The sequence below is a fragment of the Choloepus didactylus genome, chromosome X (genome assembly GCF_015220235.1).
Source record: "Choloepus didactylus isolate mChoDid1 chromosome X, mChoDid1.pri, whole genome shotgun sequence".
NCBI lineage: Eukaryota > Metazoa > Chordata > Mammalia > Pilosa > Megalonychidae > Choloepus > Choloepus didactylus.
The window spans coordinates 125,862,570-125,885,433 of record NC_051334.1 but is presented as its reverse complement, the minus strand read 5'-3'; positions in this window follow the sequence as shown (position 1 = coordinate 125,885,433).

Below are 22,864 nucleotides of genomic sequence, written 5' to 3'. Positions count from 1 at the left end.
TAGGGAATGCTTTCAGTTTTTCAGCATTGAGTATGATGCTTGCTGTGGGATTTTCATATATGCCCTTTATCATGTTGAGGAGGTTTACTTCTATTCCTAATTTTCTAAGTGTTTTTATCAAGAAGTGTTGCTTGATTTTGTCAAATGTCTTTTCTGCATCAATCAAGATGATCATGTGGTTTTTTTCCTTCATTCTGTTAATGTGGTGTATTATATTAATTGATTTTCTTAGTTGAACCACCCTCACATACCTGGGATAAATGCCACTTGCTCATGGTGCATAATTCTTTTAATATGCTGATGGATTAGGGTTGCTTCTATTTGATTGAGGATTTTTGTATCTGTATTTATAGGAGATATTGGTATGTAATTTTCTTTTCCTGTGCTATCATTATCTGGCTTTGGTATTATGGTTATATTGACTTCATAGAATGAGTTAGAGAGTTTTCCCTTCTCTTCAAGTTTTGGAAGAGTTTGAGCAGGATTGGTGTTAATTCTTTTTGGAATGCTTGGTAAAATTCCCCTGTGAAGCCATCTGGTCCTTGGCTTTTTTTGTTGTTGAGTGATTTTTGATTACTGATTCAATCTCTTTGCTAGGTATTGGTTTGTTGAGATCTTCTATTTCTTTGTGAGTCATTGTAGGTAGTTTCTATGTTTCTGGGAATTTGTCTGTTTCATCTTGATTATCATATTTGTTACAGTAAATTATTCATAGTATTCTCTTATAATCCTTTTAATTTCCATAAGGTCAATAATGTCCCCACTTTCATTTTAGTTGTTTGTGTGCTCTCTCTTTTTCTTTGTCAGTCTAGCTAAAGGTTTGTCAATGTTATTAATCTTTTCAAAGAAACAACTTTTGATTTTGTTGTTTCTCTCTATTGTTTTTCTTTTCTCTATTCCATTTATCTTCACTCTAATCTTTATTTCCTTCCTTCAACTCGTTTTGGGATTCTTTTTCTATATTCTCCAGTTTTGAGGTTAGATCTCTGTTTTGAGATCTTTCTTCTTTTTCAATGGAGGCATTTAGAGTTATACATATCCTTCTTAGCACTGCCTTTGCTGCATCACATAAGTTTTGGTATGTTGTGTTTTCATTCTTATTCACCTCAAGATATTTCCTTTTTTCCCTTGTGGTTTCTTCTTTGACCCATTGATTGTTTAAGGTTGCATTGTGTAATCACCATATATTTGTGAATTTGTGAATTCTTTTTTATGTTTTTGTATTTTACATATGAGTTCTCATTTCTTTCTGAATATATTTTTCATATATTTTCTTTGTGATTAGCACTCAGTTAAAATTTAACATCTTAAATTATAACAATCATATTTGATTTGATATCAACTTAACTTCAATATTATACATATACACTTTTACAATACCCATCTTTCCCTCCAACATTTTCTGTCATATAAAAAATTTATATCTTTATACATTGCATTTCCCAAAATATTAATTTCTTATTACTTTTAATACATTTGCATTTCATTACTTTTATGACATAAGAAGTGGAGTTACATAACAAAAAATACAATACAATGGCACTGGCCTTTATAATTACCTATATAATTACCTTTATCAGAGGTATTTATTTTTTTGTGGCATTTTGATACATTGTCTAGTGTCTTTTCCTTTCATTCTGAAGAGCTCCCTTTAGTATTGCTTCCTGGGCATGTCTGGTGGTAATGAATTCCTTCAGCTTTTGTTTATCTGGGAATGTCTTAATCTCTGTCTCATTTTTGAAACAGTCTCACCAGATATAAAATTTTTGTTGGCAATTGTTTTCTCTCTTTAAGTATTTCATCTTACTGCCTTCTTGCCTCAGTGGTTTCTGATGAGAAATCAGAACTTAATCTTTTTGGGACTCCCTTGTCCATAACACATTGCTTTTCTCTTGAAGCTTTCAGAACTCTCTTCTTGTCCTTTGCTTTCAACTGTTTGGCCAGTATGTTGTGGGATTTATCTCTCTTCAAGTTTATCCAGTTTGGTGTTCATTGGGCTTCTTGGATATGCATATTCACATCTTTTGCTAAGTTTGGGAAGTTTTCACTCAGTATTTTTTCAATATTACTTTTACCCCTTACACTCTTTCTTCTCCTTCTGGGACTACCATAATGTGTATATTAGTGCACTTGTTGGTGTCCCAGAGGTCTCTTAAGGCTTTTTTCACTTTTTCTAATTCTTTTCTTTTCTGCTTCTTAGCCTGACTCATCCCAATTGTCTTGTATTCCAGTTTACCAATTCTTTCTTCTGCCAACTTCAGTCTGCTGTTGAAACTCTCTAGGCCATTTTTCATTTCAGTTATTTTGGTCTTCAACTTCTGGTAATTCTGTTTGGTTCCTTTTTCAAATTTCTATCTCTTTATTGAGATTCTTATATTGTTCATTCATTATTCCCTGATATCCTTTAGTTCCTTCTCCTTGAGCATATTAATGATCAGTTTTTTTTTTTTTTTTTTTTTTTTTTTTTTAATCATCATTTTATTGAGATATATTCACATACCACGCAGTCATACAAAACAAATTGTACTTTCGATTGTTTACAGTACCATTACATAGCTGTACATTCATCACCTAAATCAATCCCTGACACCTTCATTAGCACACACACAAAAATAACAAGAATAATAATTAGAGTGAAAAAGAGCAATTGAAGTAAAAAAGAACACTGGGTACCTTTGTCTGTTTGTTTCCTTCCCCTACTTTTCTACACATCCATCCATAAACTAGACAAAGTGGTGTTTGGTCCTTATGGCTTTCCCAATCCCACTGTCACCCCTCATAAGCCACACTCTTATACAACTGTCTTCGAGATTCATGGGTTCTGGGTTGTAGTTTGATAGCTTCAGGCATCCACCACCAGCCACCCCAATTCTTTAGAACCTAAAAAGGGTTGTCTAAAGTGTGCACAAGAGTGCCCACCAGAGTGACCCCTCGGCTCCCCCCGGAATCCCCCCGCCACTGAAGCTTATTTCATTTCCTTTCACATCCCCCCTTTGGTCAAGAAGACGCCCCCCGTCCCACGGCGCCAGGTCCACACTCCTCCCCGGGAGCCACACTCCACGCCGCCAGGGAGACTCACTTCCCCGGGTGTCTGATCCCACGCAGGGGGGAGGGCAGCGATCCCACCCTTCAAGTTGGCTCAGCCAGAGAGAGAGGGCCACATCCGAGCAACAAAGAGGCACTCAGGAGGAGACTCCCAGGCACAAATATAGGGAGGCCTAGCCTCTCCTTTGCAGCAACCGTCTTCCCAAGGGTAAAACTTATGGTAGAGGGCTCAACCCATCAAACCACCAGTCCCCTATGTCTGTGGTCATGTTAGCAACCATGGAGGTGGGGTAGGCGAATACCCCTGCATTCTCCACAGGCTCCTCAAGGGGGCACTACATCTTTTTTTTTTTTTTTTTTTTTTTTTTTTTTTTTTTTAACTTTCCCTTCTTTTTTCAAATCACCTGTATGAAAAAAAAAGTTAAAAAGAAAACAAACATACAATAAAAGAGCATTTCAAAGAGACCATAGCAAGGGAGTAAGAAAAAGACAACTAACCTAAGATAACTGCTTAACTTCCAACATGTTCCTACTTTACCCCAAGAAAGTTACATAATATAGCAACATTTCAGTGAACTTGTTCCTACTACAACCATCAGAAATTAACAGACCATAGTCATTTCTGGGCATCCCCAGAACGTTAAATAGCTTATCTGTTCTTCCTGGATTATTGTTCCCCCTTCCTTAATTGCTCTCTACTGCTAGTTCCCCTACATTCTACAATATAAACCATTTGTTTTACATTTTTCAAAGTTCACATTAGTGGTAGCATATAATATTTCTCTTTTTGTGCCTGGCTTATTTCGCTCAGCATCATGTCCTCAAGGCTCATCCATGTTGTCATATGTTTCACCAGATCGTTCCTTCTTACTGCCGCGCAGCATTCCACCGTGTGTACACACCACATTCTATTCATCCACTCATCTGTCGAAGGACATTTGGGCCGTCTCCATCTCTTGGCAACCGTGAACAATGCTGCCACGAACACTGGCGTGCAGATATCTGTTCGTGTCACTGCTTTCCGATCTTCCGGGTATATACCGAGGAGTGCAATCGCTGGATCGAATGGTAGCTCTATATCTAGTTTTCTAAGGAACTGCCAGACTGACTTCCAGAGTGGCTGAACCATTATACAGTCCCACCAACAATGAATAAGAGTTCCAATTTCTCCACATCCCCTCCAGCATTTGTAGTTTCCTGTTTGTTTAATGGCAGCCATTCTAACCGGTGTTAGATGGTATCTCATTGTGGTCTTAATTTGCATCTCTCTAATAGCTAGTGAAGCTGAACATTTTTTCATGTGTTTCTTGGTCATTTGTATTTCCTCTTCAGAGAACTGTCTTTTCATATCTTTTGCCCATTTTATAATTGGGCTGTCTGTACTATTGTCATTGAGTTGTAGGATTTCTTTGTATATGCAAGATATCAGTCTTTTGTCAGATACATGGTTTCCAAAAATTTTTTCCCATTGAGTTGGCTGCCTCTTTACCTTTTTGAGAAATTCCTTTGAGGTGCAGAAACTTCTAAGCTTGAGGAGTTCCCATTTATCTATTTTCTCTTTTGTTGCTTGTGCTTTGGGTGTAAAGTCTAGGAAGTGGCCTCCTAATACAAGGTCTTGAAGATGTTTTCCTACATTATCTTCTAGGAGTTTTATGGTACTTTCTTTTATATTGAGATCTTTGGTCCATTTTGAGTTAATTTTTGTGTAGGGGGTGAGGTAGGGGTCCTCTTTCATTCTTTTGGATATGGATATCCAACTCTCCCAGCCCCATTTGTTGAAAAGACCATTATGGCTCAGTTCGGTGACTTTGGGGGCCTTATCAAAGATCAGTCGGCCATAGATCTGAGGGTCTATCTCTGAATTCTCAATTCGATTCCATTGATCTATATGTCTATCTTTGTGCCAGTACCATGCTGTCTTGGCAACTGTGGCTTTATAATAAGCTTCAAAGTCAGGGAGTGTAAGTCCTCCCACTTCGTTTTTCTTTTTTAGAGTGTCTTTAGCAATTCGAGGCATCTTCCCTTTCCAAATAAATTTGATAACTAGCTTTTCCAAGTCTGCAAAGTAGGTTGTTGGAATTTTGATTGGGATTGCATTGAATCTGTAGATGAGTTTGGGTAGAATTGACATCTTAATGACATTTAGCCTTCCTATCCATGAACATGGAATATTTTTCCATCTTTTAAGGTCCCCTTCTATTTCTTTTAGTAGAGTTATGTAGTTTTCTTTGTATAGGTCTTTTACATCTTTGGTTAAGTTGATTCCTAGGTACTTGATTTTTTTAGTTGCTATTGAAAATGGTATCTTTTTCTTGAGTGTCTCTTCAGTTTGTTCATTTCTAGCATATAGAAACATTACTGACTTATGTGCATTAATCTTGTATCCCGCTACTTTGCTAAATTTGTTTATTAGCTCTAGTAGGTGTATCGTTGATTTCTCAGGGTTTTCTACATATAAGATCATATCATCTGCAAACAATGACAGTTTTACTTCTTCTTTTCCAATTTGGATGCCTTTTATTTCTTTGTCTTGCCGGATTGCCCTGGCTAGCACTTCCAGCACAATGTTGAATAACAGTGGTGACAGCGGGCATCCTTGTCTTGTTCCTGATCTTAGAGGGAAGGCTTTCAGTCTCTCACCATTGAGTACTATGCTGGCTGTGGGTTTTTCATATATGCTCTTTATCATGTTGAGGAAGTTTCCTTCAATTCCTACCTTTTGAAGTGTTTTTATCAAAAAGGGATGTTGGATTTTGTCAAATGCTTTTTCAGCATCTATTGAGATGAATGATCAGTTTTTTAAAGACTTTGTACTGTAAGTCCACAGTCTGGTGTTCTTTGTTGATTATTTCTGGATTTTTATCCTATTCCTTATGGTGGGCCACCATTCTTGTTTCTTTGTGTTCTAATCTTTTGTTGCACACTGTTCATTTTTTTAAAATTCAATTTTATTGAGATTATTCACATACCATACAGTCATCCAAAGTGTACAATCAGTTGTTCATGGTACCATTATATAGTTGTGCATTCGTCACAACAATTAAGTTTTTTTCAATTTTAGAACATTTTCATTACTCCAGAAAAGAAATAAAAATTAAAAAGAAAACTCAAATCCTCCCATACCCCTAACCCTTCTCCCTGCTCCATTATTGACTCATAATATTGGTATAGTACATTTGTTACTGTTGATGAAGGAATATTAAAATATTATTAACTGTAGTACATAGTTTGCAATAGGTACATTTTTCCCTATATACCCCTCTATTATTAACTTCTAGTTATAGTGTCATACATTTGTTCTAGTTCATGAAACAAATTTCTAATATTTGTACAATTAATCATGGACATTGTCCACCATAAGATTCACTGTATTATATGTTCCCATGTTTTAACCTCCGACATTCCTTCTGGTGACATACATGACTCTAAACTTCCCCTTTCTACCACATTCACACACCATTCAGCACTGTTAGTTATTCTCACAACAACGTGTTACTGTCACCTCTGTCCATTTCCAAACACTTAAGTTCACCCTAGTTGAACATTCTGCTCATAGTAAGCAACTGCTCCCCATTCTTTAGCCTCATTCTGTATCCTGGTAACCTATATTTCATGTCTACGAGTTTACATATTATAATTAGTTCATATCAGTGAGATCATACAATATTTGTCCTTTTGTATCTGACTTATTTCACTCAACATGTCCTCAAGGTTCATCCATCAACACATTTTTTTTAAGATGGTTTTGTTCATGCACCATATATTCCATCCTAAGTAAACAACTGATGGTTCCCTGTATAATCACGTAGTTATGTATTCACCACCACCATCACTATCTATATAAGGACATCTCCATTTCCTCCACAAAGAAAGAGGAAGAGTCAAAAAAAGGGTAGAAAGACAAAGAAAAAGAAAAAGAAAGAAAAAGAATGACAGCTAAAAGGCCACAAAAGAAAAGAAAATTAAAATGAAGTACAATAAAAAATCAGACAACATCACCAATGCCAAGAATACCATACCCCTTCCTTATTCCCCCTCTTATAGGCACTTAGCTTTGGTATATTGCCTTTGTTACATTAAAGGAAGCATAATACAATGTTTCTGTTAACTATAGACTCTAGTTTGCATTAATTGTATTTTTCCCCAATACCACTGCATTTTTAACACCTCACAAGGTTGACATTCATTTGTTCTCCCTTATGTAAAACATATTTGTACATTTTATCACAATCGTTGACCACTCTAGGTTTCAGTAAGTTGCATAGTCCCACTCTTTATCTTTCCTCTTTCCTTCTGGTGTCCCACATGCTCCTAACCTTCCTCTTTCAACCATACTCACAGTCATCTTTGTTCAATGTACTTACATTGTTGTGCTACTGTCACCCAAAATTGTGCTCCAAACCTCTTACTTCTGTCTTTTCCTATCTGTCTGTAGTGCTCCCTTTTGTATTTCCTGTAGAGCAGGTATCTTATTCACAAACTCTCTCATTGTCTGTTTGTCAGAGAATATTTTAAACTCTCCCTCATATTTTAAGGACAGTTTTGCCAGATATAAGATTCTTCATTGTCTGTTTTTCTCTTTCAGTATCTTAAATATATCACACTACTTCCTTCTTGCCTCCATGGTTTCTACTGAGAAATCCACACATAGTCTCATCAAGCTTCCCTTGAATGTGATAGATTGCTTTTCTCTTGTTGCTTTCAGGATTTTCTCTTTGACTTTATGTTTGATAATCTGATTATTAAGTGTCCTGGCATAGGTCTATTCAAATCTATTCTGTTTGGGGTACGCTGTGCTTCTTGGATCTATAATTTTATGTCTTTCCTAAGAGATGGGAAATTTCCATTGATTATTTCCTCCATTATTGCTTCTGTCCCCTTTCGCTTCTCTTCTCCTTCTGGGACACCCATGACATGTACCTTTGTGCACTTCATGTTGTCATTCAATTCCCTGAGACATTGCTCATATTTTTCCATTCTTTTCCCTATCTGTTCTTTTGTGTGTAGGATTTCAGGTGTCTTGTTCTCCAGTTCCTGTATGTTTTCTTCTGCCTCTTGAAATCTGTTGTTGTATGTCTCCATTGTGTTTTTCATCTCTTGTGTTGTGCCTTTCATTTTCATAGGTTCTGCCAGTTGTTTTTTCTAACTTTTGTGTTCTTCCTTATGTTTGTCCAATGTTTTCTTTATATCCTTCATCTCTTTTGCCATATCTTTCCTCAAATTGTTGAATTGATTTAGCATATTTATTTGAAGATCTTTAATTAGTTGTTTCGATTCCTGTATCTCAGTTGAAGTGTGAGTTTGTTCCTTTGACTGGGCCATATCTTCATTTTTCTTAGTGTGATTTGTAGTTTTCTGTTGTCTTGACTTCTGGTTTCCTTGATTACCCCCAATCAGGTTTTCCCAGAGCAGAACAGGCTCGGGTCTCAGGAGAGGGCTATATTCAGAATCAGATTTCCCTAAGGGTGTGTCCTGGAAGATTGACAGACTTTCCTGTGAGGCCTCTAGCCCCTGTGCTTTTCCTAACCTGCCCAGCAGGTGATGCCTGTCAATCTGTCACTCCCCACTGGTGTAAAGAGGTGTGGCCCATTTAATTCTCAGCTTCAGTTGTTTCTGGTTTGATTGTTTTTCCCCAGGCCCTGGGGTCTGAGTTCTGAAGGGAAGGCAGGCACTTGAGGTGGGCCCCACCTCCCTCCTCTTAGGGGAAATACACTCTTTTAGGGAGTTATCTTCTGCACTTGAGTTACTCCTTTGTCTCACTAACTCTCTCAACTCCACCCTTGCCTGGGTCAGTGTGCCAACAATTGAAAATGCCTGATGCATTCTCCACTGAGCCATTCAGATTGAGAGAGGAAAAAAGGGGAAAGAAAGCCCCTTTTCAGAGCCAGCCCCCCAGTTTCACCTGTCAGCCAGAGACAGTACTTGGTCCTCTGTGCTCCTTTTCTTGGGAAACAGCCATTTTCCAGTTCTCTAAGCTCAGCCATCTCCAAAAGCCTCTGTATTTTTTTTCCGTCAGCCCCACCTCCTCTCTACTAGAAGTGACCACAGGGTACTTTGCTGCTTGTTAGGGGTTTGTCTGTGTTTGTAGCTTGTATTCAGCAGTCCATATTTGTTAATTAAAACCCCAGTTGGAGCTAGGTTGAGCTATTTTTGCTTGCTCCTGGCAAGGAATGCTTCTTTCACTGACAGCAAAGTTTTGCAGCTTAGCCTGCCATAGGGGGAGGTGGCTCCCAGCATGGTTCCACAGTTTTTACTTACAGCTTTTTTGCTGTGCTCTCAGCCATTCCACCCATTCCAGGCTGGTGTACAATGTGTGGACAGTCACAGTTGTCCCCCAGCAGTTGTTCCAGACTATTTACTAGCTGTTCTTGGCTATTTACTAGTTGCTCTAGAGGACTAACTAAATTCCACACCTCTCTATGCTGCCATCTTGCCCTGCCTCACACACTGTTCATCTTAATATTTTAAAGTGTTAACTCTGTGATTTAGTTCCTGAATGATTTCTTTATTTTTCTTGAGTTTGTATCCAGCTGGTATTATGACAGAGATTTCCTTGAGTGGCAAGGGCTAACAAAGCCAAACAATCCAATGCAAAAAACACCTTTCACAGTCTTTGCAAGTTGGCAATGCAATGGATGGTGCTTTCTTTCAGAGTTCAGCCCTCCTGTTAAGAAGGTGAGCCCAAGGGAAATGAAATGCAAAATGCTGTGTCCTTCATCTCTTTTGAGCCCGTGCCTTTCCTGGGCTTTTGCTTGGGAGTGGCCTTAGGAGTTCTCCTGTTTACAGTAAATTGAATACCCCTATACTCCCTATGAAATAGACTTTCTCCCTGTCTAGGGTGCTGTATTGCAGGTCTTAAAGCAGGTAAGCCTTTGCCCCAGGCTGAATGACTTGTTTCTTTCACTGCTTTAGCTATCCCAATCTGCTTTTTCCTAGGGGGCAAATTCTAGGATTTGGGGGTGGGGGACAAGCCAGAAGTGGAGTTTCCTAGGTCAGTCTCTCCTAGCTGGAATAAGGCCAGGGACCCACAATAGGAGCATGAGCTGGCTCCACACTGTCCTGGGGAGGGGATGAAGGAGGGGCCAGCAAGAGTGCCAACTACTTGTCCTATGGCTTTTTGTAGCTGCATTTTCTTGATTTGGCCCTTGCCAAGTTAATGCAGCCCTTTAACTGTTTTCCCTAGTTTTGAGGATGGGTATTGTCTTTAGGACTCCTCTGCTACTTTTTCCCTGAGGTGGGTTGAAACAATTGTCTGTCTTCAGGGCTGGGCACCTAGTGATCTGAAGTAGCTGATCAAAAGTGTTTATCAACAATCAGACTGCCCACACCCCAGATTTTGGAGAACTTAGGTTTTTATATCCCACTCTGGCACCAGCAAGCTGCATGAGGAGCTGGGATCAAGGACCTCACTACTGCTTGCTACAAGACTGGGGGCTGTGAGCTGGTAGCTGCTGCAAAGAGAGGGAAATTCACCATAGTTGCAACAATTTACTGGCTTCTTCCTCCTGCTCTTCCCTGGATGCTGAACAGTGTTATATTAGAATCCAGAGTTTCAAAATAGCTGTTTCAGTCAGTTCCTGCCAGTTCAGTTGTTGTTCCAGTGGAGGGACTAATTCTGCAATCTTCCCACAGTCCCTGCCTTCCATAGGAATTTGATGATTTTTTTTTTTTTTTTCATTTCTGTGAAGGAGGCTGTTGGAATTTCCATTTGGGAATGCACTGAATCTGTAAATTACTTTGGGTAGTGTTGACATCTTAACAATAGTTAGTCTTCCAATCCATGAACACCCAATATCTCTTCATTCGTTTAGGTCTTTAATTGCTTTCAGCAATGTTTGCAGTTTTCTTTGTAAACATCATTCACATAGTTGGTTAAATTTATTCCTAGGTATTTGATTCTTTTAGTTGCCATTGTAAATGGAATTTTTTCTTGATTTCCTCCTCAGATTGCTCATTGCTATAGAAACACTACTGATTTTTGCATGTTGATCTTGTACCCCACCACTTTACTGAATTCATTTATTGGCTGTGGTTGCTTTGTTGTGGATTTTTCAGGACTTTCTCTATACAGGATCATGTCATCTGCAAATAGTGAAAGTTTTACTTCTTCCTTTCCAATTTGAATGCCTTTTATTTCTTTTTCTTGCCTAACTGGTCTGGCTAGAACTTTCAGTACAATGTTGAATAACAGTGGTGACAGTGGGCATTCCTGTCTTCTTCCTGACCTTCGAGGGAAAGCTTTCAGTCTTTCTCCATCAAATAGGATGTTCGCTGTGGGTTTTCATATATGCTCTTCATCATGTTGAGGAAGTTTCCTTCTATTCCTAGTTTTCTGAGAGTTTTTATTAGAAAGGGGTGTTGGATTTTGTCAAATGCTTTTACTGTTTCAATTGAAAGGAGGATGTGGTCTTTTCCTTTTATTCTATAAATGTGGTGTATTACATTCAATAATTTTATTATATTTAACCATCCATGCATTCTGGGAATAAATACCACTTGGTTGTGGTGCATAATTCTATTAATGTGCTGTTGGGTTTGGTTTGCTAGTATTTTGTTGATGATTCTTGCATCTATATTCATAAGGTTATTAGTCTATAATTTTTTTCTTGTTATATCTTTATCTGGTTTTGGTATTAGGGTGATGCTGGCCTCATAAAATGCATTAGTAAGTGTTTCCTCCTCTTCAAATTTGGAAGAGTTTGGGCAGAACTGGAGTTAATTCTTCTTTGAAGGTCCAATAAAATTCACTATTGATGCTGTCTAGTCCTGGACTTTTCTTTGCTGTGAGGTGTTGTTCTTTTTTTCAAGATTGTTTTGGGTTTTCTGCGTTCCTTGCAAATCCATATGAATTTTAGAATCAGCTTATAAATTCTACAAAAAAGTCAGCTGAGATTTGGATAGTGATTGCATTAAATCTGTAGACCATTCAGGGAACAATGCCATCTTAACACTATTAAGTCTTCTGAATGACAAACATGGGATGTATTTTCATTTATTTAGAACTATAATTTCTTTCAACAATGTTTTGGAGCTTTCAGAGTAAAAGTTTTGCACTTTTTTTGTTAAATTTGTCCTTAAATTTTTTGACGTTACTGTGAGTGGAATTGTTTTCATAATTTTATTTTCAGATTGTTCATACAAAGTGTATAGGAATACAATTCAATTTGTAGACATTTTTTATTAAAGAAGTTGTAAGATTACAGAACAGCCACACATGAAAGACAGCTTTCCCATACAACACCCCATCACAATATTTGCATTGGTGTGGAACATTTGTTACAATTAATGAGGGAACATTTGTATACCTGTACAAATAAGTAAAGTCCATGGTTTAATTTAGGGTTCACTGATTGTGTAGTGAAGTTCCATGGATTCCTTTTTAAATTTTTAGTGTGTTACCATATATACAATCTAACATTTCCCCTTTTAATCACATTAAGATATATATTTCAGTGCTTTTAATTGCATTCACAAGGTTGTGCTACCATCACCACCATCCATTACCAAAACATGTCTATCATTCAAAACAGGAACCCTGTGCATTTTAAGCCTTAACTTCCCATTCCATATCCCCAACCCTGTCCCCTGGTAACCTATATTCTAGATTCTGACTCTATGACTTTGCTTATTCTAATTGTTTCAGATCAGTGAGATCATACAGTACTTGTCCTTTTGTGCATGGCTTATTTCTCTTAAGATGATGTCTTCAGGGTTCATCCATGTTGTTGCATGTATTAGGACTTCATTGTTTTTTACAGATGAATAATATTCCTCAATATGTATAGACCACATTTTATTTATCCTCTCATTGGTTGATGGACTCTTGGGTTGCTTCCATCTTTTGGCAATTGTAAATAGTGCTGCTATGTGCAAATATCTGTTCGAGTCCCTGCTTTCAGTTCTTTTGATTATATACCTAGTAGTGGGATTGCTAGGTCATGTGCTAGTTCTATACTTAGCTTTCTGAGGAACCATCAAACTGTCTTTTACAGTGGCTGCACGATTTTACAGTTACCAGTAATGAATACGTGTATCCTATTTCTCCACATCCTCTCCAACACTTATTTTACATTTTTTTATAGCATCCATTGTAATAGGTGTGAAATGGCATCTCATTGTGGTTCTGATTTGCATTTCCCTGATAGCTAATGATGTTGAGCATCTTTTCTTGTACTTTCTGGCCATTTGTTTTTCTTCTTTGGAGAGATGTCTGCTTGAGTCTTTTGCCCATTTTTAAAATGGGTTGCTCATACTTTTGTTGTTTTGTTGAAGGATTTCTTCATATATTCTGGATACTAAAACTTTATTGGAATGTAGTTTTGAAATATTTTCTCCCATTATGTGATTTTTATTCTCCTTTCATGATAAAGTCCTTTGAGGCAAAAAAGTTTTTAATTTTGATGAGGTCCCATTTATCTATTTTTTTGTTGTTGTTTTTGCTTGTGCTTTGTGTGTAAAATTGAAAAAAAATAATTGCCTAAAGCAAGTCCCGAAGATGCTTCCCTGTGTTTTCTTATAGTAGTTTGATAGTTCTATTATATTTAGGTCTTTGATCCATTTTGAGTTGACTTTTTAAATAAAGTGCAGGGTAGGGGTCCTCCTTCTTTTTTTGCAAATGGAGATCCAGTTTTCCCAGCACCATTTGTTGAAGAGACTATTCTTTCCCAATTGAGTGGTCTTGGCCCCCATATCAAAAATCAGTTGGCCATAAACGTGAGGGTTGATTTCTGAGCTCTCAATTCTATTCTTTTGCCTACATGTCTGTCCTTGTGCCAGTACCACGCTGTTTTGACTACTGTGATCTTAGTAAGTTTTAAGGTCAGGAAGTGTGAGTCCTCCAACTTCATTCTTCTTTTTCAAGATGGCTTTGGATATTATGAGCCCCTTGCCCTTCCATATGAATTTGATCATTGGCTTTTCCTTTTCTGCAAAGAAGGTTGTTGGAATTTTGATTAAGATTGCACTCAATCTGTAAATTGCTGTGGGTAGGATTGACATCTTAACAATATTTGGTCTTCTAATATATGAACACAAAATGTCCTCCCATTTATTTAGGTCTTCCTTGAATTCTTTTAGCAATGTTTTGTGGGTTTCTGTGTATAAGCCCTTTACATTCATGGTTAGATTTATTCCTTGATGTTTGATTCTTTTAGTTGGTATTGTGAATGGAATATTGTTCTTGATTTCTTCTTCTGATTGTTCATTGCTTGCATTTATAAACACTACTGATTTTGTGGTGTTGTATATATACCCCATCACTTTGCTGAATTCGTTTATTAGCTTGGTTGTTGTTTTTAAGGATTTTCTGTATATAGATCATGTCATCTTCAAAGAGGGAATGTTTTAAGTCTTCTTTTCCAATTTGGATGCCTTTTATTTATTTTTCTTGCCTAATTGCTCTGGCAAGAACTTTCAGTAGAATGTTGAATAACAGTGGTGACCGAGGCAATCCTGATCTTGTTCCTGATCTTAGAGGGGAAGCTTTCAGTCTTTCACCATTAAGTAGGATGTTAGCTGTGGGCTTTTCATATGTGCCCCTTATCATGTTGAGGAAGTTCCCTTCTACTCCTAGTTTTCTAAGCGTTTTTATCCAGAATGGGTGCTGGATTTTGTCAAATGCCTTTTCTGCATCAAATGAGATGATCATGTGGTTTTTATACTTCATTCTGTTATGTGGTATATTAAATTAATTGATTTTCTTATGTTGAACTACCCTTGCATAACAGGGATAAATCCCAGTTGATCATTGTGTATGATGCTTTTAATATGCTGTTGGATTTCATTTGCTTGTATTTTGTTGAGGATTTTTGCATCTACATTCATAAGAGATATTGCTCTGCAATTTTTTTCTTGTGGTGTCTTTATCTGGTTTTGGTATGAGGGTGATGTTGGCTTCATAGAATACATTAGGGGGTATTCTTACCTCTTCAATGTTTTGGAAGCATTTGAGCAGAATTGGAGTTAAGTCTTCTTGGAATGTTTGGTAGATTTCCCCTTTGAAGCCATCTGATCCTGGGATTTTTGTTGTTGTTGTTTGGAGGTTTTTGATTACTGGTTTAATTTCTTACTAGTAATTGATTTGTTGAGATCTATTTTTTCTTGAGTCAGTGTAGGTAGTTTATGTGTTTCTAAGAATTTGTCCATTTTATCTAGGTTATCTAAGTTCTAATAGTTTTTTAGGGGATTCCTTAGAATTTTCTTCATTCAGGATCACATTATCTATGAATTGAGATAGTCTTACTTCTCAATAAAAGAATGCCTTTTATTTCTTTTTCTTGCTTAATTGCTTCTGTCCAGAATTGCTAGTTCAATGTTGAATAGAAGTGGTGAGAGCAGATATTCTTGTCTTGTTCTTGATGTAATGGAGAAAACAATCAGTCTTTCACCATTAAATATGATTTTAGCTGTGGGTTCTTCATAGATTCCCTTTATCAAGTTGAGGAAGTTCCTTTATATTCCTAGTGTGTTGAGTGATTTTATCATGAAAGGGTGTTGGATTTTGTAAAATGCCTTTTCTGCATCAATTAATTGAATATATATATATATATATATATATATATATATATATATATAAAATGTTAAACCAATCTGGCATTCCTGGGATAAGTCCCACTTGTCCAAGGTATATAATTACTTTTCTATGTTGCTGCATTTAGTTTGCTAGTATTTTTTTTGCAGATTTTTTTCATCCATATTTATAAGAGTTATTGACCTGTCAGTTTCTTTTCTTGTGATGTTTTTTTCTGGTCTTGGTATCAAGGTAATACTGACTCATAGAATGAACTAGGAATATTCTCTCCTCTTCTGTTTTTTGAAAGAGTTTAAAGAAGAATTAATGCTTCTTTAAATGTTTGGTAGAATTGACCAGTGAAGCCATCTGGTCTTGGGCTTTTCTTCATGGGCAGTTATTATTATTATTGTTATTAATAATTCAGCCCCTTAAGTATCTTCTTTTGTTGTAGGTTTATTAAAATTGTCCATTTCTTCTTGAATCATTTTGTTAGTTTGTGTGTTTCTAGGAATTTGTCCATTTCATCTATGTTACCTAATTTATTGGCATACAATTTTTCATGGTATTCCATTTAATCTTTTTTATTTTTGTATGGTTGGTAATAATGGGGCCCACACTTTGAAAACCACTACCTTAGGGATTGTGCTTAGTAGGCTTGAAGGTCATGAATCTTTAGTCCTGGGAGACCTTGCCCAGACATAAGGACTGCACCATATGACCTCAGGGAAGATCTATTTTAGTGAGGCCTGTACCATGGGCAGAGCTCAGCAACCTGCTCCTGGGGCTTCTATATTTTTCAAAGAGCACAGATTACATCCTAGACCTCTGATCAAAAGCTCCAACCTCTTCTGGTGTTACCTAACTCAGCTAAGTTTCCACCTCCACCCTTCCTCTCTCTTCTTCAGTGGGGAGAGGGAACTGAGGCACCGATAAACCCCAGGAGCACAGGGCTCAAGATGAGCCCATCCTGTAGAGCACCAGTGGTTCTCGAAATTGAGCTTGCATTGGAATCACCCCAGAAGAGGGGTGCTGTAAAAATACAGATTGCTGGTGCCCACCACCTGAGTTTCTGATCAGTGGATATGGGGAAGAGGGCTGAGAATGTGTAATTCTAACAAGTTCTCAGGTGCTGTGGCTGCTGCTGGGCAAAGGAAATAAAAAGGCTTCTCTTGAAGCCTTATGTTCTTATGACTGAGACAAAGAGAACTTGGCCATTGTAATGGTTAATTTTATATGTGAACTTGGCTAGGTGATGGTGTCCAGTTGGTTGGTCAAACACTGGCTTATTTGTTACTTGGAGACATTTTGTAGATGTGATTTGCAGCTACAATTAGTTGACTTTAAATACAGGTGATTATCCTCCATAATGTTGGTGGAATGTTGGTAGGCCTCATCAAATCATTTGGAAGTCTTAGCAAGAACTAAGATTTCCAGAGTTCAGAAAAATTTCTGCCTCAAGACTTCAATATCACCTTTACTGAAAGTTTCAACCTGCAGCCTGCCTTATGTAATATGGACTTGCCAGCGCCTATAATTGCATGAGCCAATTCCTAATAATAGATCTTTTCTCATATATAAGAGCTCCCTCTCATTCTCTCTCTCTCTCTCTCTCTCTCTCTCTCTCTCTCTCCCTCTCCCCCACTCTAGCAGTCTGAACATAGATTGGAGACTTTTTTCCAGTAAGGTTTTTGGTACCAGACTAACAAATCTGAGTGTTTTGATGTTTCTAAAGTTAAGGATTAATGAGAATGTTACTGAATTTTATAAAGCATTTATTCTTTCTAAACCATTTTTGAAACCAATCATTGGATGATGTACTTTAGGTTCAGCTGTTTCAACAAAGAGAGAAGGAGGGAGGAGAACTAACATTTATGAGCTCTATTAAGTGTTGCATTAGTCCCTTTACATATTATATCATTTTCTTCTCGCAACAACCATATGAGTCAATACTCCCAGGAAAATGAACCTCAGGGAACTTAAGTGACTTGCTTAACGTCACACAACTTATAAAGTCTAGACCTGGGATCCCAACTCTAGTCTAACTCAAAGCCCTTTCCACTGTATGCTGCTCATGAGTGCATAAAGACACATCCTTATTAAAAGACCAAAGGAGAGGAGGCAGGGCATTTTCAGGGTTGGCATGTCAGAAACACAATGTTCACAATGGAAATTAAGTAATGAGGAAGGGGCCTAAAGGCGTAGCTAAGGCCTAGGTCATAGAGGGGCTTGAAAGTCACCTAAAGAATTTATATTTTATCATTATCAGTGTGGAATAACTGCAAAAATTTAAGAGGTGGTGGGGAGAGCAATGGTTGGGGGAATCATAGAGCCCTGGAGCTGGAAGGGTCCTAGAGCTCATTCTAATGACTCATATTACAGATGAGAAAACAGGGACCCAGAGAGGGAAAGAAACTTGTTGTAATGGATGCTGTGGTCATTGCTCAGCTCCGTCCCTATGGTTTAATTCTAAAGCACCCATTTTCAGAGCTGTAGGGAGTTCTGGTGGCAGACCATGAACAGCTGAATCCTTCTCCAGACATGGCTTTTGGCTGAAGAGAGCCACCTCACCCAGGTGGCAGCCTGCATCCAATGACTGATCGATGCAGGAGCATAATGGCCTGACCATCTTACCACAATTTAGGGCAACTCTGAAGGGCCACGCCAGCACCAGAGCTCCCCATTGGATCAGCTGAGGCCTTTGTTGTGACTGCATTCACTTTTACAGTTGGATTCATTCTTTGGTAACAGTTCACTTCTTTCATGATCTTCCCTGATCATTCCAACCAGAACTAATATCAGTTCAGTAGGTTCAGAAAGGGAAGTATAATTTGGCTTTCAGGTTAAAACAGTATTAGCTTCAAATCCTGGGTCCATCACTTACTAGCCATGTGATCTTGAGAAATTAATTCCTTTCTTTGGCCCTCTATTTCCTCATCTGTAAGATGGGGGTAACATTAAGGTTGCTGCAAAGATCAAGTGAGTGATAGCATATTGGGATTTATCATTCTACTACATGTGAAAGTCCTCTCTTCAATATCTCTTAATCCTTACTCATCATCAATTTCAAAACCAATTCATAGTTGGCAAGTATTTTTTCTTTGCTCTAGCTTATTTTGTTCATGTACTGAGTACTTACTCTTTCCTGATATTGTATAGTTGCTACATGTGTGTAAATAGGTCTTGTTTTCCCAGAAAAGCTGTATGCTCATGGAAAGCAGACAGTGAGCCACATAGAGTGACAATGTGATTTATCATCCAAACCAGAAGACTTTTGAAAGAGAAAGGGGAGGGGAGCTATTAATAATTGTACCAGGTCCTAGCATAAACCAAGACTGTCCCAGGGAAACCAGGACATATTGTCACCTTAGTCAAATATCTCTTCAGAATCTCCCCCCAACCTTCAGCCTAGTTCTAGATAGGGAGTAAGTGCTTGCTCAATCAATTCTTGTGGAGTAGAATTGAAGGGCTAGTGGCCTCCGAAGTCAGCAAACATGACTGATCTTGTATAACTCATCCTTTCCTCCTTCTGTCTCCTGCATACCCTTCTCCTTATTCAGCACTAACATCACCCCCAAATGGCACATTCATCATCCTAATTAGCCATTATTAAAGCCATCCATTTGCAGGACTGAAGCTAAAATGAATTGTGTTATTATTTCAGTTACGGCAATGAACGGCTGAACATCAAAAGCCATTTTGATTTTGCAGCAAGACGGCAATCAATTATTGTGTCCCACTGGCTTGTCTAAAGCAGCATCCAACTTGCTGGTAGTGAACACAAGCCTCCCTCCCCACCCCTTCATACACGTACATTTCCTTAAGCCTCTCTTCCTGTCTCTGGAGAGCCCCAGAAAGGGGAAGGACATATTCCTTCTACTAGTTTGGATTAACTCCCACTCTCAAAACCTAGGGTATTTGCAACTTTGAGGCTGAAGTGTCAGGCTCCTCCAGGCTTATACTGCTTTCCTCTCTCCCCACTCTCTAGCCCTACAGGACTGGGCAGTGAGTCATCCTGGGTTGGGTTCTTGTTTCAGTCCCATCCACTGCTCTGATTACATATGCTACAGGTTGATCTTGTCTGAGGCAATGTTGTGAGGCTCAGTTGGGGACCCAACAATCTCATTTCTGATCCCATCCTTCTTGAGTCACACAGTTTTGGGGATCCCCACCCAGCTGCCCAGTGCCCTCACATTGGAAAGGTATCACTGGATGAAAAAGGCTTGAGGCATTGATCTCCCAGAAAACATCCTCATCTTAATAGTAGCATCGCTACTTCACCTCAAAGGAGTGATTTAAGCTTCCCAGGGTAAGACAATGTGGGCAGGAGTGGTGATGGTGGGAACCTTGTATGGGGAACTAGAAGAGGTATTGATTTGTAGGACTTTTCTGTGGTGGTAATAACGATGATGGTGATGAGAATAATAGCAGCTACCAGTTGAGTGGTTACACTGCACTTGATATAAACTGAGCAGTCCAGGCTCTTCCAGACTCCACTGTGTACAACCTCAGGCTGTTGGGAGGATTAAATGAACTAAGGTATTGTCACCCTTCAAAACGTATTTCCTAAGGACTGCACTGGGTGAGGGGCTGTGAACTTTGCTACTTCACATCACATCACACTACAGCTCTGCTGCTTGTAGCAAGAGTTCCTTGTCAAATAGCCCTGTCTCCCTGTCACCCATGTTCCTTTAGGAGGCAAGCCTGGATGTAAGATTTAACAGGTGTATGTGAATTAAAGCAAATTCCCCAGGCCATCTTTGCATCAACAGGTAGCATGGGGAACTGGGGCCATATTAATTAGCTGAAATTAAGTTCTCTCAGATGATAGTGTCTCCAAGGGCTGCCAGTGGTAGAATTCATCTGTGCCCCAGTGACAGAAATTACACAGGCCCTGGCAATTTCCCCCAAACCTGGAAACAGAAATGGGTGCAGTCTGTCAGCACCATCCTCATTTCCACCCTGCACTTCCCAACACACACACACACACACACACACACACCCTGAGGTAACTCGCTGGCAAGGTCTTAAGAAATAGATTACAAGGACAGAAACGGTAATCAAGCGTCAACCCCAAAATGCTCACTGGCTAACATATGGATTATTGATCTATATTTGTACTGCTTATGAAAACACAATCAAGATTGTGAAGGATTTGACCAGTGTTTTTGTTTATGTTTTTTAACCCTATTCCTGCCATTATTATTAAGAGGTAGAGTAGAACGTGTTCTCCCTCTTTGCAGATGAGAAAACAAGAATGAGAGATATTTTTATTTTTTTATTTTTTTATGACACATCAAAACCTGAACTTGAATAACAAAATGTACCCTCAGAGCTTCTGAATTCTTTCTTTACCTTTGCATAATCTCTGAGTTGAGAACACTTCCTAGTGGGACAGGATGATGCAAAAATTACTATGGTGCCCCAAATAACCAACCAACTCAGAGCCAAGCTTGTTTCTTTCTATCCCAAACTCTTATGTCCCAAAAGGGAACAAATTCCTTCAAAATACAAAGACCAGTCCTTTTAAAAATATATTATTTTTCACAATTTAACAGTAATACAAGCTTATTGCAGATGTTTAGAAAATGAAGATAAGCAAAAATATAAATCACCCTCAATCCTACCACCCAGAGATAACAGCTGTAGTCATTTTTGATGCATGTTCTTTCTGTCTTTTTTCTGTGTATGTGTATACACATGTGTACATATTTCATACCATATTTCCTACATTTTAAGACATGTTATTCATTTTTGAAATCAGGATGCATCTTATAATGGCTGTCAAAAGTGACTTGTAAATTGCCAGGCAGAGGAATCTACTATGCCACTGTTGTTACTGCTTATGAATGTGCAGACTTAGCTGTGCTTAGAGGGTATCTGTTCATCTGATTGTCACTTCAATTGAGCTATTTGCATTGGTAACACACTCATGGTTAAATTTTAACTTAAATTTGGCTTTCTTCCTAATCGTCACTTAAAATGTCTTCTAAAATTACACTATGATGCATCATTGAAATGAAAAATTATTGTGTCTATAGAAGATTGCCTGTCACACACCAGACAATGCAATTAAAGGCAGTAGAAATTGCCAAATTTCTTGAAATATATAATAAAATTTTCAAAGCTAGGAACAGTTGATGTGATCAAATCATGCCTTGTGAGAGACTATCACTCAGGCACTGAACATCTCTCTGTCAAAATCTTCTGGGTGATTTTCAAGAAAAACGGATTGATTTCTAGCTAATGTAATTGAATTTAAAAAAAAAAAGACAAGGAAACCAAAGAAAAAGAAACTGTGAGTTTTACCAAATAGGAAATGCAGATGAACTCCTGGGATTCTTCGACATGCTTTGATAAGATTTTGTCATATCACAAGCTGCAGTTATGAAAAGTAGCTGCATGCTCCACATCACTGCCAATGGCCAAAAGTAATTCAGAAGAATCTTTAGACTCTAAACTGTGAAGAAAACTTAGACTCTAATTTTGATTGTATTATTGAAGAAGTGATATATAATTGTGCAAATATATGTATGTTACCGTCAGCAGTGTATTATATATAGTGCTTCTTTCTTTTCCCAAAAAGCTATTAATAAATCAATGACTTACAATGCATACCATCTTTGAAATGTAAAAAAAAAAATAATTGGAATCATGCCATATGTACAGCATTATACTTTTCCAACTTAATATTATATCACGAGCATTTTCAATGTCACTGATTATTTGAAAACATGATTTTATGGCTTACTATATTTTATTGTATGACTATATCATAATCATTTTAACTATTCCCTGATTATTGGCTATTTAGTGCTATACATAACACTGAGATCAACATCCTGATCTTTTATTGGGAATTACTCAAAGAGCATGAAAATTGTTTAAGCTTTTGGTACATACTGCAAATTGCTTCTCAGAAAGGTTATGCCAATTTGTAATTTGACCTACAGTGCATGAGAGCATACCCCCATCAAGATATGGTATTTTGTTTTCATTAAAAAAATAGACATTTGCTTATTTGACAGGCAAAAAAATATAGCATCTTATTTTTATTTGAAGTTCATTTGCTACAAATGAGGTTAAATATTTAAAATATATTAGATGGCCATTTGTATTTTTGTGAATAATTTGTCAGTTTATGTCCTTTGCTCATTTGTCTGTTAGGTCTCAAAGTCTGTCATATTTATTTGGATAATGCACCAGATGCTATTGATGCCACACCACATATTCTCTTGGTCCACCTGATTTCACCTGCAGCTTCAGTGGCAGTTTCCTGACAGTCTCTTACCTCAAGTTGATTGTCTGTTT